General features: G+C 44.5%; 1 long non-coding RNA gene across 2 annotated transcripts in view; it reads right to left on the reverse strand.

Annotated features, from left to right (window-relative positions):
- The window catches only part of LOC134299393 (uncharacterized), a 114,798-nt gene that overhangs the window by 34,816 nt on the left and 66,657 nt on the right, over window positions 1-13,325 (reverse strand). For both annotated transcript variants that reach the window (XR_010006593.1, XR_010006592.1), the window contains exon 3: window positions 10,607-10,650. This is a non-coding gene — a long non-coding RNA (uncharacterized LOC134299393). The remainder of the gene's footprint in view (window positions 1-10,606; window positions 10,651-13,325) is intronic.

The raw sequence follows: 13,325 nt of genomic DNA on the forward strand, positions 1-13,325 counted from the left end.
GCTAAAAGAATTTGACTTGCTCAAAGTCATCCAGTGGGTTTCCATTTGTGAGTAAGGATTTGAACCTTAGCCTCCAGGAAGCCTAGGGCAGCACTCAAACCATAACAATATTTTGGCTCTCTAAAATTTTAGTAAAGGTAGGTAAACGTTTTTTCCTGACATTAAGTCTAGTTGTGTCCAACTCTGGGGGTTGGTGCTCATCTCCATTTCTAAGCCGAAGAGTTGGCATTGTCCATAGACACCTCCAAGGTCATGTGGCTGGCATAAATTTTACCAGTATTTAAAATCTATACTTTTTGTTGATGGGGAGATAGGGTGTTGAACGAGAGATCTATTTATCCATCCATCCATCCATCCATCCATCCATCCATCCATCCATCCAATGGGGCTTTCTTTCAAAAAACTCGGTATAGAATTGTAGACTAAATTGCGTAATGAAAATATGTATATATTAGCATTTAAGGAGGCAAAAATAAAAACATAACAACTGCTACTTAAGATTTGCCATAAATTATTTGTCTCATAGTTGTTTTCAGAGGTAGAAATTTTCAATAGAAAAAAAAACACACACAATTTCCACTTAGAATAATAAAATTAAAATCTATGGCAAGCTAGGACTGTTGTTTGAAAATCTTACATACCAGAACCTAACTAGTAGCATCTGGCACACTTAACAAGCACACACAAGAAGGAAACACACAATGTGTTAGGTGATCTTTCTAATCTAACTGCAGTGTCTGCACTGCTCCCCAAGCATTTGTTCCTAGCCTTTTATTCTGTTTCGCTTTGAATGAATTCAGCCATTGATGAGGGGGACTCAGCATATCAAAGCTTCATTATCACTATCAGCTGGGTTGTGCAAGCATCTTTATTCTTTTGTTGATGCCTGAAAGTGTGTTATGCAGGCAGTGATAAAAATTGCTACAAAGAACCTTAAACATAAGCGGCATATGTCTCCTTTAGTGATGGGCGAGATCTCCCCATTCTCAATTTGTAATTGGCTTAGTCTTTCAGAGCTGTCTTAGAAAATTCTTTTAAAAGCTAGGGTTTTCCTTCTCCCTCCTAGCTCACCAGGATGGCATGTGTGCAATGATGGGATCTTGCACATGTGAAAGAATATAGTCCCTTAGAATTTAAAATTTTGTTTCAGTTTTGCTTTTTCTCTCTTAATTCATCAGTTTAACCTCATGTTCATTAATGTGAATTGGACATGTGAGCAGTGCCTTGGGGTTTAGGTCCTATTTTTATTTTCTCATCCATCCAACTGGGTGACACCATATGCAGGGTGATACCATAATGACTGTCTATACATTTTTGTGCGGTTTTTCAATAACAATGTATTATTATTTATTAAAAAATGATCCTGTAATTGGATGTAATCACAAATATTGTACTACATTGGTATACCTACAGGGCTAAAATTTAGGTTTTGTGTATTCTAGTGAGAGCAGTCAGTATTACAATGATGCTTTGAATCACACTGTTTGTTTTGCACACACTACAAGTTCATACTGTCGTTTTCATGAACTTGTAGTGTGTGCGAAACACACTACAAGTTCATGAAAACTGTTGTTTATTGCTGTTGGTTTTTAACTGATACTGGTTATGTCAAATTTTCTGTTATTTTACCTACAATATTGTGGCATGATCTGGGTGGAAGGTTTCATGAGGATGAAACCGTAAGTTACCACACTGGGTGACACCAACCCTAGTGGTGCCACTGGTCTGAGGCAAACATGGACTGTCTACAGACATCACACTCAACTCCAGAGAAAAATTCCATCAGTGTTGCCTCCAAAAAATCCTGCAAATCTCTTGGGAAGACAGGAGGACAAATGTCAGCATTTGTCACGACCCAGGCTACAGAGCACCAATAACCATACGCAGAGGCCAGATTCTATCTAATATCTTTATTAAGGAAATATATAAAGTTAGTAAAAGCAAATGTAAAAGTTAGTCCAGAAGTAGACCTTTCAGGGAAGGTCAAAATTAGTCCAAAGAAACAATGTCCAATATGAAATATTAAGGTCCAAAGTTGTAATCCAATAACCGAAACACTCACTTTGCCAGGCAAAGTGAGGGGAGATGACAGGGTCCTTTAGTCCAAGAACTTGAGCAAGGCTAGGAAATAACTTGATACTTGAAACAAGGCTTGAAACGTGGAACAAGGTAACGAGGAACAAGAACAAGGTCCGTGGAATAACTTGGTAAAATCCGTGAAACAAGGCAAGGTTTAGTCCTGGGAAAACAAGGCAAGGTCCGTTGGTAAACAAAGGCTGGGAAACAGGAGCGAAGGCTGGAACCAAGGCAAGGCTTGGCAGGAACGAGGCTAGAAACGGAGCGCGCTGTCCAGACACAACTCGCTCCGGAGGCTGACGAATTGACTCCGCAAAGTTACTCCGCGGGTAAAACACCTATATAGAGTCTAACTTTCCCGCCGAGAGCAGTTCTCTGGGAACCAGAAACGAAAGCTAATCTCTGAGACCAGATGTTTGACTCCTTAAAGATTCTCATGGAAAGTAGGCTTAATTGGCAAATTCTTAGCAATTATTCTCGCACTCCTGCGCGAGGCTGCTTCCAAGCCTCTCTGTTGTTTACAAAACTCATGGCGAGAAAACACTGGAGATGTAGCCTCAGTATTTGTTTGACATACTTCTGGAACATAATCCTCTTGCAGGTGCAAGGTTCCCAGATCTGGCTGGGAAGAATCTGTCTGGGAAGAATCCAGTTCTGACTGGGAAGGTAAAAAACCCAAGTTTTCTTCTTCATCAGGCATCACAATGTCATGAGCAGGACTACAAGGCCCATGAGTCATCACACTATCCCCCTCCTCAAGCCCCCTCCCAAACTGGGACTCTCTCCCCGAGGTGCGAGGTCGTGGCTTGGCGGGATAGGTCTGATGGAAGCGACGGGTTAGATCAGGAGCGTGAACTGTGGAAGCGTCTTCCCAAGAGCGTTCCTCAGGGCCAAAACCCACCCAGTCAATGAGATATTGCAGGCGGCGGCGGTGAAAGCGAGAATCCAAAATGTCCTGAACCTCGAACTCGTCCTCCCCATCCACCAAAATAGGGACGGGGGCCGGCCGGTCTACATCTGGCCGCACACCATCCGCCGGAAGGAGCAGGGAGCGGTGAAACACTGGGTGAATGCGCATTGAGCGCGGAAGTTGGAGTTTGAAAGTCACGGGGTTAAGTTGCGCCACCACTGGATAGGGGCCAATGAAACGGGCATCTAACTTCCGGCAAGGGCGATGGGAGGGCAAAAAGCGAGTGGACAGAAAAACCCGATCTCCTACCTTGATTTCGGGGCCCGGCTGGCGATGTTTGTCCGCGTGACGTTTATAGTCCTCCTTGGCTTGTTCCAGTTGCTGGAGCAAAAGTTGTTGCACCGCTGTGAGTTCCTGCAGCCAATCTTCTGCTGCGGGGACTTCTGAAGTTTCAATGACAGGGGGAAAGAAACGTGGATGGAAGCCGTAGTTTGCAAAGAACGGCGTTTCTTTTGTAGAAGCCTGGACTCCATTGTTGTAGGCAAATTCCGACAGTGGTAACAGAGAAGCCCAATTGTCCTGTTGGTAGTTTACATAACAGCGAAGGTACTGTTCCAAAGTGGCATTGGTGCGCTCCGTTTGCCCATCCGTTTGGGGATGATGAGCTGAAGATAAACGAGAGTCTATGCCCAATAGTTTTTGTAGTGCCTTCCAGAAACGAGAGGTGAATTGGGATCCACGGTCTGTGACCAAACTCTTGGGCAATCCATGTAGTCTGAAAACATGTTGGAGGAATAAATCTGCAGTCTCTTGGGCTGTGGGAAGACCTTCACAGGGAATGAAATGGGCTAACTTGGTGAAAAGGTCCACCACCACTAGGATCGTGGTGAATCCACAGGAAGGTGGTAAGTCAGTGATAAAATCCGCAGAAATTATTTCCCATGGGCGAGATGGGTTAGGAAGGGGGTGTAGAAGCCCTGAGGGCTTTTCCCTTCTTATCTTGGAGCGCTGGCATACTGGGCAGGTGTTAACATATTTTTCCACATCCTTGCGGATCTTGGGCCACCAGAAATCTCTTAGGATCAAATGCATGGTTTTAAATAGTCCGAAATGCCCTGCTGGTTTGCAGTCATGACACAGACGAAGTGCTTTTTCCCTGCCCGGTCCGGGTGGGATATAAACATGATTTCTATAACAAAGCAGTCCATCTTTAAGCGAAAAGGGAAAATGCAGACCTTGACGAAGTTGATCCTGCGCCCAGGCATCTGCTTGCTGACTAGCCCTGATTTCTTGAGCACAGATGGGCTCTGGAGTAGAGGGAGTTGAATCAATGGGAGTGGATTTGGTGTTCCCCACTGTGAGCGTGGCAAAGTTCTCGGGTTGTAGTAGTTGGGATTCAAAGGTCTCCTTGCGTCCTGCAGCGTATTCCGGTTTACGTGACAGGGCGTCTGCTTGCTTGGTTTGGGCTGGGGTCACATAATGAATCTGGAAGTTGAAACGTTCAAAGAATAAAGCCCAACGTTGCTGCCTCTGATTTAGCTTGCGGGCAGTTCTTAGATGTTCTAGATTCCGATGATCAGTGTGGACTTCAATGGGAAATTTGGCCCCTTCTAGCCAATGTCTCCAAGTTTCAAAAGCTGCCTTTATGGCTAATAGTTCTTTTTCCCAAATGGTATAGTTTCTCTCTGGTGCGGTTAGTTGACGAGAATAATAGGCACAAGGATGAAGGTGATCTCCCACCGGTTGTAGGAGCACAGCCCCAATTGCCACATCAGAGGCGTCCGCTTGCACCACAAAAAGGGTTTCAGGATCTGGATGCTGAAGGATTGGCTGGGATGTGAATAATTTCTTTAGTTGCTGGAACCCTTTCTCTGCTTGATCAGTCCAGCGGAAGGGCTGCTTTCCACGGATGCAGCTAGTGATTGGGTCAGACCAGCGGGCAAAATCTGGAATGAACTTACGGTAATAGTTCGCGAACCCCAAGAATCGCTGTACCTCCTTCTTGTTAGTTGGCGCCCGCCATTCCAATACTGCTGAAACCTTGGCTGGATCCATGGAGAGCCCTAGAGGCGAGATACGGTATCCAAGGAAATCTACCTCTTGTAGATCAAAAGCGCATTTTTCTAGCTTGGCATAAAGTCCATGATCCCGCAATCGTTGCAACACCATTTTGACGTGGTTCTCATGTTCTGATTGTGATCTAGAAAACACCAAAAAATCGTCCAGGTAGATTATCAAGAACCTATCTAGATAGTCCTGGAAAATGTCATTGACAAAATGCTGGAACGTTGCGGGAGCTCCGCATAATCCATAATTCATAACTCGGGACTCGAATAATCCGAATTTAGTCTGGAAGGCGGTCTTCCACTCGTCCCCTTCTCTGATGCGAACTAAGTTGTAAGCTCCCCGAAGATCCAGCTTGGTGTAAACCTTGGCTCCTCGAAGTCGGTCTAGTAGATCCGAGATTAAGGGCAGGGGATAGCTGTTCCGCTTGGTGATATTATTCAATGCTCTGTAGTCCACCACCAAGCGTAATTCCCCTGACTTCTTCTTCACAAACATCACTGGGGAGGCGGCTGGGGATTGAGAGGGTCTGATGAATCCCTTGCGAAGGTTTGTCTCTATGAATTCCCTGAGAGCTTCTTGCTCTGGTTCAGTCAGGGAGTAGAGATGCCCTCGCGGGATCGGGGCCCCCTCCACCAAGTCAATGGCACAGTCATAAGGTCTATGTGGGGGTAATTTTTCGGCTTCTTTTTCATTGAATACATCCCAATACTCGGAGTACTTCTTTGGCAAGGTGATAATGGGCTCGGTGTCTGTGGCATGGCAGACCTTGGCTACGAGGCAATGGTTTTGGCAGTACTTTGAAGCAAACTGCAGTTCTCTGTTGGACCAGGAGATGCTTGGGTCGTGAAGTGTCAGCCATGGAATCCCCAAAATCACAGGGAAATGGGGAACCTCAGTAACAAAGAAGGAAATCTCTTCCATATGTTCCCTTATCCACATCCTGGTGGGTTCCGACCACTGGCTTACGGGGCCCGTCTTGAGAGGGCGGCCATTGATGGCTTGCACCACACGGGCATTCTTGAAGTCATGATATTGTAATCCCAGAGAGTCGGCATACTCTCTATCAATGAAATTGTTGGTAGCTCCTGAGTCTATCATGGCGTGGATCATGACGGGTCCCTTTTTTGCTGACCATAAGGTGACCACTAGAAGGAATAGGACCCCGGTTGGCGGCTCTTGAATGGGTTTCTTGACCGGGTTGGCGAGCCTCTCTACGCCCGGTCGTTGGCTTCCCCCGCCGGCTGTGTGCCAGCCGCCTCAGACGTCTTCGTCTCCGTGGAGGACGCCGCCGCAAGACGGGCGGCGGGCTTCCCTTTGGCTGGGCACTCTCTGGCGAAGTGGCCCCCATTCCCGCAATACCAACAGAGATTTAGGCGTTGGCGGCGGGCCTTCTCGGCGGCATCTAATCTGGGACGCACATTGCCCAACTGCATCGGCACCTCCTCGCTCCCTCTGGGGTATGGGGATGGTGGTGGGGGTCTCCACACTGGACGCGGCTGAACGCTGGCGGGAGCGGGGGGTTTTGCCCCAGCTCTACCGCTCTGGCCTCGTACCCACTGCTTCCTGTTGGCAATCATGACTTCAGCCCGTAAACATTGATCGATGAGTGCTTCCAGCGTTTGGGGAGGATCCACCTTGGAGATTTCCTCCAGCATTTCAATGTTGAGACCCTCCCGAAATTGTCCTCTGAGGGCAACATCGTTCCAGCCGGTGTTGTGGGCCAGCACTCGGAACTCGGCTATGTACTGAGACATGGGTCTGTCTCCTTGGAAGAGGCGGCGGAGTTTGTGCCCGGCTGCCTCCAAATTGTCCTCGATTCCCCAGGTCGCCTTAAGGTGGTCCAAGAAATGTTGCGCTGACCTTAGATGTGGGGAGGCTTGGTCGAACAGAGCCGTCGCCCAGTTAGCCGCTGGCCCGTCTAGGAGACTGTAAATCCACGCCACCTTGATGTCTTCCTGGGGAAACTCGGCATCACGGGCCTCTAGATAAGCTTGGCATTGGCGACGGAAAACATGAACCTTAGAAGCTTCTCCAGTAAACTTGGTTGGCAACGCCATGGCCGGAAGACGGATTCCGCGTTCCTTCAAACCCTTTATTTCTCCATCCTGTGCATTGAGCTTATCACGGATTCGGTCCACCTCTTCCTTGTCGATGGTGTAGGTAATCGGCTGGCCGCTCGGCCCAGGTACGACTCCGGTAGACATTCTGGCCGAGGTTAATTGGTGCTTAGGGTGGCGGAGTCAACTGTCACGACCCAGGCTACAGAGCACCAATAACCATACGCAGAGGCCAGATTCTATCTAATATCTTTATTAAGGAAATATATAAAGTTAGTAAAAGCAAATGTAAAAGTTAGTCCAGAAGTAGACCTTTCAGGGAAGGTCAAAATTAGTCCAAAGAAACAATGTCCAATATGAAATATTAAGGTCCAAAGTTGTAATCCAATAACCGAAACACTCACTTTGCCAGGCAAAGTGAGGGGAGATGACAGGGTCCTTTAGTCCAAGAACTTGAGCAAGGCTAGGAAATAACTTGATACTTGAAACAAGGCTTGAAACGTGGAACAAGGTAACGAGGAACAAGAACAAGGTCCGTGGAATAACTTGGTAAAATCCGTGAAACAAGGCAAGGTTTAGTCCTGGGAAAACAAGGCAAGGTCCGTTGGTAAACAAAGGCTGGGAAACAGGAGCGAAGGCTGGAACCAAGGCAAGGCTTGGCAGGAACGAGGCTAGAAACGGAGCGCGCTGTCCAGACACAACTCGCTCCGGAGGCTGACGAATTGACTCCGCAAAGTTACTCCGCGGGTAAAACACCTATATAGAGTCTAACTTTCCCGCCGAGAGCAGTTCTCTGGGAACCAGAAACGAAAGCTAATCTCTGAGACCAGATGTTTGACTCCTTAAAGATTCTCATGGAAAGTAGGCTTAATTGGCAAATTCTTAGCAATTATTCTCGCACTCCTGCGCGAGGCTGCTTCCAAGCCTCTCTGTTGTTTACAAAACTCATGGCGAGAAAACACTGGAGATGTAGCCTCAGTATTTGTTTGACATACTTCTGGAACATAATCCTCTTGCAGGTGCAAGGTTCCCAGATCTGGCTGGGAAGAATCTGTCTGGGAAGAATCCAGTTCTGACTGGGAAGGTAAAAAACCCAAGTTTTCTTCTTCATCAGGCATCACAATGTCATGAGCAGGACTACAAGGCCCATGAGTCATCACAGCATTCTGGAAGAAGCAAAGATCACTAGCATTGAAGTGATGTTCCTATGCCATCAACTCCGCTAGACTGGCCACGTTGTCCAAATGCTTGATCACCATCTCCCAAAGCATTATTATATAAATCTCAGGAAAAGAGATTTAAAGATGGGCTTAAAGCTAACCTTAAAAATTGCAGCATAGACACCGAGAACTGGGAAGCCCTGACCCTTGAGCGCTCTAGCTGGAGGTCAGCTGTGCCCAGCAGTGTTGTGGAATTTGAAGAGGCATGAATGAAGGGTGAAAGGGAGAAACGTGCCAAGTGGAAGGCATGTCAAGCCAACCCTGACGAGGACCGCCTTCCACCTGGAAACCGATGTCCTCACTGTGGGAGAACACGCAGGTCAAGAATAGGACTCCACAGTCACCAATGTATCCACTGCTGAGACACTACACTTGGAAGGTCATTATACTTGGACAACAAGGGATCAGCTAAGTAAGTAAGTAAGTAAGTAAGTAAGCTGTGCCATTGGTCTGAGGCATTCAGACTACCTCTAGATATTTCCTGGTTACGGTACATTTCAATTTTGTGTGGGAGAAAGTGAAACTCAGAGAAATCCAAAACCAAATTGGGACAAGCCTTGTAATTCACCTGAATTACAAAGCTATCTTTCTTTCTGTTTCTTTTCTTTTTTACTATTAAAAATATTTTACTTTAAGCTGGCATTTTCACAGCAATACTTACATACATTGGGCATGTGACTGGGTGCATACAAATAAAGATAATTCTCACAGCCATTACGATTTTGATGCGGTTTCAAAGGGTCCCAACATAGAAGACACACAGTTGAATTACATCTGTCTCCCTCTTTTTCTCCTCCTTTTTTTGCACATTGTGCCAAGTTCAAGGATCAATTTAGCCAAAGTGCCTTGATAAAAGATCAAGGGACAGAAAGCAGATCATGTTATTTCGGACAAAATTCTGTCTTGTGAAAAAAACCTTTAATTTACATAGGACCTCTTCACACAGGACATTTTTGCCCTGTTTTGCCACTTTTATTCATGGCAAGAACAGGGTCTGCCATGTGCTATCACATGGCGCTACCAGCATTTCCCTCCCCTTTTTGCCATATGATGGCAGAAAACGTGGTGGGGCAATACACATTGCTGCCCTTTCTTCCATCTGAAAGGGAACATGGTGCCAACGCTCCCTGCCCTGTCCCCACCATGCGATGGAGGAAGGTGAGAGAGCATACGGGGCACCATGAGCCACCCCGCACATCTTCCCTTTCACGTTGCAATGGCATGGCCCAAAAGGGTCGTATGAAGAGGTCCACAATCAAAATGCACACTCACCATGTGGAATAAGAGGGCAAGTTAGGGATCACGGAAATAAAAGCATTAGCATGTTAAATGTATTTGAAACAACTGGGGAGAGTAGTAGGCCATCAACTGTACTGTCCAGAAATGAGATGACTTTGAATTCTGATCAAGATTTCTCTTTCTTGTTCAGTTTTTATATTTTTGAAAGGCGGACTCAGGGAAGTTTAGTAGACCTCAACCATACAATGACTTTTTGAATCCAGTAGCCTATCGCACTATACAGCTCTGGCCCAGTAAATGTGTTTCAAGCTGATGTGTTTCAAGCTAATTAGTATTGATTTGCCAAAGCAGTTCGACTGATATTCTAACCTGGAATGAAGTATGTGCACATAAGAAATAAACTCAAATGGGACATACAAACAGAAACACACACTAAGACCAATAATTTCATTCTTTCTTCCCACTGTATCCTCAAGTAAAAAGTCAAGTCATGCTGGTGCAAAGTGCAATGGCAGGTTTACAACTGGACACTAAGAAAACAAAATTAGTGATCACAGATGATTTACATAAATTTTAAGTAGATACTGAAAACATTCTCTTTTCCTACTGCTTTCTAGTTTATAAAATATTATAATATTTTCTAGTAATTTCCCCACATGGCAAAGGTACGACAGCCTCAGTTTAGTCATCTTCATGTCTAGGGGAGAATTCTGTCCTGATTTGTTCTAGGGCCCATTTAAGAGTCTTTTTAGGAGTCCATGAAATTTGCAGAATGATTCTCCAGCACCCTATCTCAACTTTCACAACAACACATTAAAATAAGAAATACCAGGACACAGACTATCTTAACCTGAGCATTTCAGTGGTATATGTTTACTCTTCAAGATTTTGTCTAATTTCTTCAAAGCCACCTTTTCAAGTCCTAAAACTTCATCAGACAGAGAAGCGGTAAACAGAGGGAAATCGTCTTCTTTGCACGTTGAATTGTCTTCTTAGCATGGGATTCCATCTTTAAAGAAGACTGAGAATGCACTTACCCACACCACACAGGATTGCCTCCTCCAGCCTCTAGCGCAACCATCTATGGAGGAGACAGAAGACACCGTTACTCTCAAGGAGACAGAAGGCATTGTTCTTAAGGCAGACAGCACTTCTCTGAGCTCTTTTTCTTTCCCTCCCAATCTCCTTACTCTCAAGGAGATAGAAGACATCATTCTTAAGACAGACACCATTTCCTTCTATGGTGTTTCCTTTCCCTCCCAAATGTGGAAATCCGAAACCTACTTGGCACTAGAACTTGCTGTAGTTAGTTAAAAGGGGGGGGGGGTAAAAAGGCTAGCAGTAATGCAATTTCAAAACCCAAGATTACTATGAAGGGAAAATGGCAGGAAAAACAAAGTGGTGATATCTTGAAATTGTTGGATTCCTAATGATTAAATACATTTAAAAGAATTATCATGTCAGGGTCATGAAGTAGGATTTTGGGAGATAAATCTCGATGTTCGATGCTCGATAAGAGACTGCCAATTACTTCATGTCATATCCCATCCCACGTGTTCCCCCTCACTTCCCTCCATTTTCACACATATTGGGAGCTCAAAACTTTCTAACTGGCTCCAGTCCACCCGCAGCCCCCTTTCCCTAAATTTCAGAGACAGTTCGCAGAGATAGCAGAGACAAGAGTGGAAGCCCTCTTGCATCATATAATGGAGTCCATGTTGCTTTGTCTATGAATTGTTTTTGAAAAATGTGGAAATGGGGGGGGGGGGGACTAATTTCAATAAAATACAAGTTAGAAAGAAAATGATCCCTCTCTTTACAGCCATCATTTGGAGGAAATGGGGAGACATATGACTATCCAACCACAATTTATTAAACTCAAAGATTTTTTTAGTCTGCTGTTTCTTTAACAGGGCACAGTAAGACCAAAAGAGTAGCTTTAAAGTGAACTCAGAAATTCCTTATGCACAAGACTGTGTCAGTGCCATGACTGAACTCATTGGCTAAACACTATGAAATACTGCAGTAGCAAATTAGATGGATAAAAATAATAATAGGCAGAATATTGCCTGCACGTTTTGCCTCATGTCTCTGCTTTAACAAAGCTTGTATATTTTGATGTCTTTTTTGTTTGTTTATTTGTTTGTTTTTTTGTTTTTAAATCAAATCCAGGGGCCTGTGAATTGTTTTCTATTGGGTTGGAGTACAAGCAGCTGATGTGATGACATATTTAATAATTTCAGTAGTTAGCATAACACAAATTGCATCCTGCTTTTTCTATACTTTACAGAGGAGAATACAATTTATTTAAGAAAACTTCTTTTCCACTTCTTTTCCTAAAGTACAAACCTTATGAAATCTTAAAATATTTGCAGAAGCAGCATCATTAGAGAAGAACAAACAGCATTCATCTGAGCTGCTTGTTAGTTAAGCAGCGTGTCATCCAGAACAATGCAGATACTTTATCACCAGCAGCCTAACTCACAACAGTAGTCTCTCAGAGATACTCTGATACTTTTATTGGGCATTGGTCTGTCTGAATATATCAGAATAAATCCAGAATTTGGGATTGTACTTTCCCTGTGAACACATATCACCTCAGACATGCTTGATTTCATCTGATTTCAGATGTCAAGCAGAGATGAGTCTGATTAATACCTGAATAGAATAGAATACTGTGGACATCCAGGTAAGGCTAGGAAAAGATCTTCCCTGAAATTCTGGAAAGTCACAGCAAATTTCAGGCTAAAGGGATCTGATGAAGTATAAGGCAATCTCCTGTACTCCTATGCATGTAGAAGGTCCACAGTTTAATTACTGACATCTCCCAATAAGGCCAGACAAACTCCTGCCTCAAATTTGGAAAAAGCTACTGTCAGTTAGTGGCAGAAGTAATGAGACGGATGATTCCATGAGGCATAAGGCAGTGTCCTATCTCAGAAAACAAAACACCACAATCCTCAGATGAAAGTCCATGAGACGTCTCTGCTTGATAGGTTCAGTGCAGACTAGATTAATGGAAGTTAGGGATCAATGAAAGTCATTATTCAAGTCCCAGTGGGGGCCCGTGCCAAAAGTCAGAAACCAACCAAATACATTTCCTTCAAGAAGCATCAGGATAACAGAATTTGTGGTTATCAGCTGCCATCAAGTTGACTTTGACTCATGGAGACACCATGCATGAAAGACCTACAAGTCGCCTTGGCATCAATAATCTGACTCAAATCTTGCAGACTAAGGGCAGTCATTCACTGAAAACTGGACAATGGATTTCATGGTATGTCCTCCATGGGGATGACCAACTACAGTAGCTTCAGGGGTCACACAGGGCTGCCAAAAGGAAGTGGCTGGAAGTCTACATCAGGTTTTTAAAAGATTTTTTAAAATTATTTTAAATCAGTGTGGGCAGAGGACTGAAATCTACTTACACATTTCCTTTATTGAGAAAAAAGTAGTCCAGGGATCACAAGAGACTGTGGGCCCTTCTACACATTCACTAAAAACTGGGCTAAAAGGGGGAGTGACTACATGATGTTCTGCAAAAGTGCGAGCTGAATTAGGTTAACAGCTGAAAAACTGATCAGGAGGCACGGACATATGGGTGCCTAAACAGAAGCACAAATGGAAAGCAATTACAGTTAGAATTCTCTGCAACCATTTTTTTTCTGGTCTTTATGATATTAAACAGAGCTTGAATTTACAGTTGAGTGAGGAAAGAGAATGAGCAATCTGCTTGTGTGTACATTCAGATATCCA

The sequence above is a fragment of the Anolis carolinensis genome, chromosome 5 (assembly GCF_035594765.1).
Source record: "Anolis carolinensis isolate JA03-04 chromosome 5, rAnoCar3.1.pri, whole genome shotgun sequence".
Classification (NCBI taxonomy): domain Eukaryota; kingdom Metazoa; phylum Chordata; class Lepidosauria; order Squamata; family Dactyloidae; genus Anolis; species Anolis carolinensis.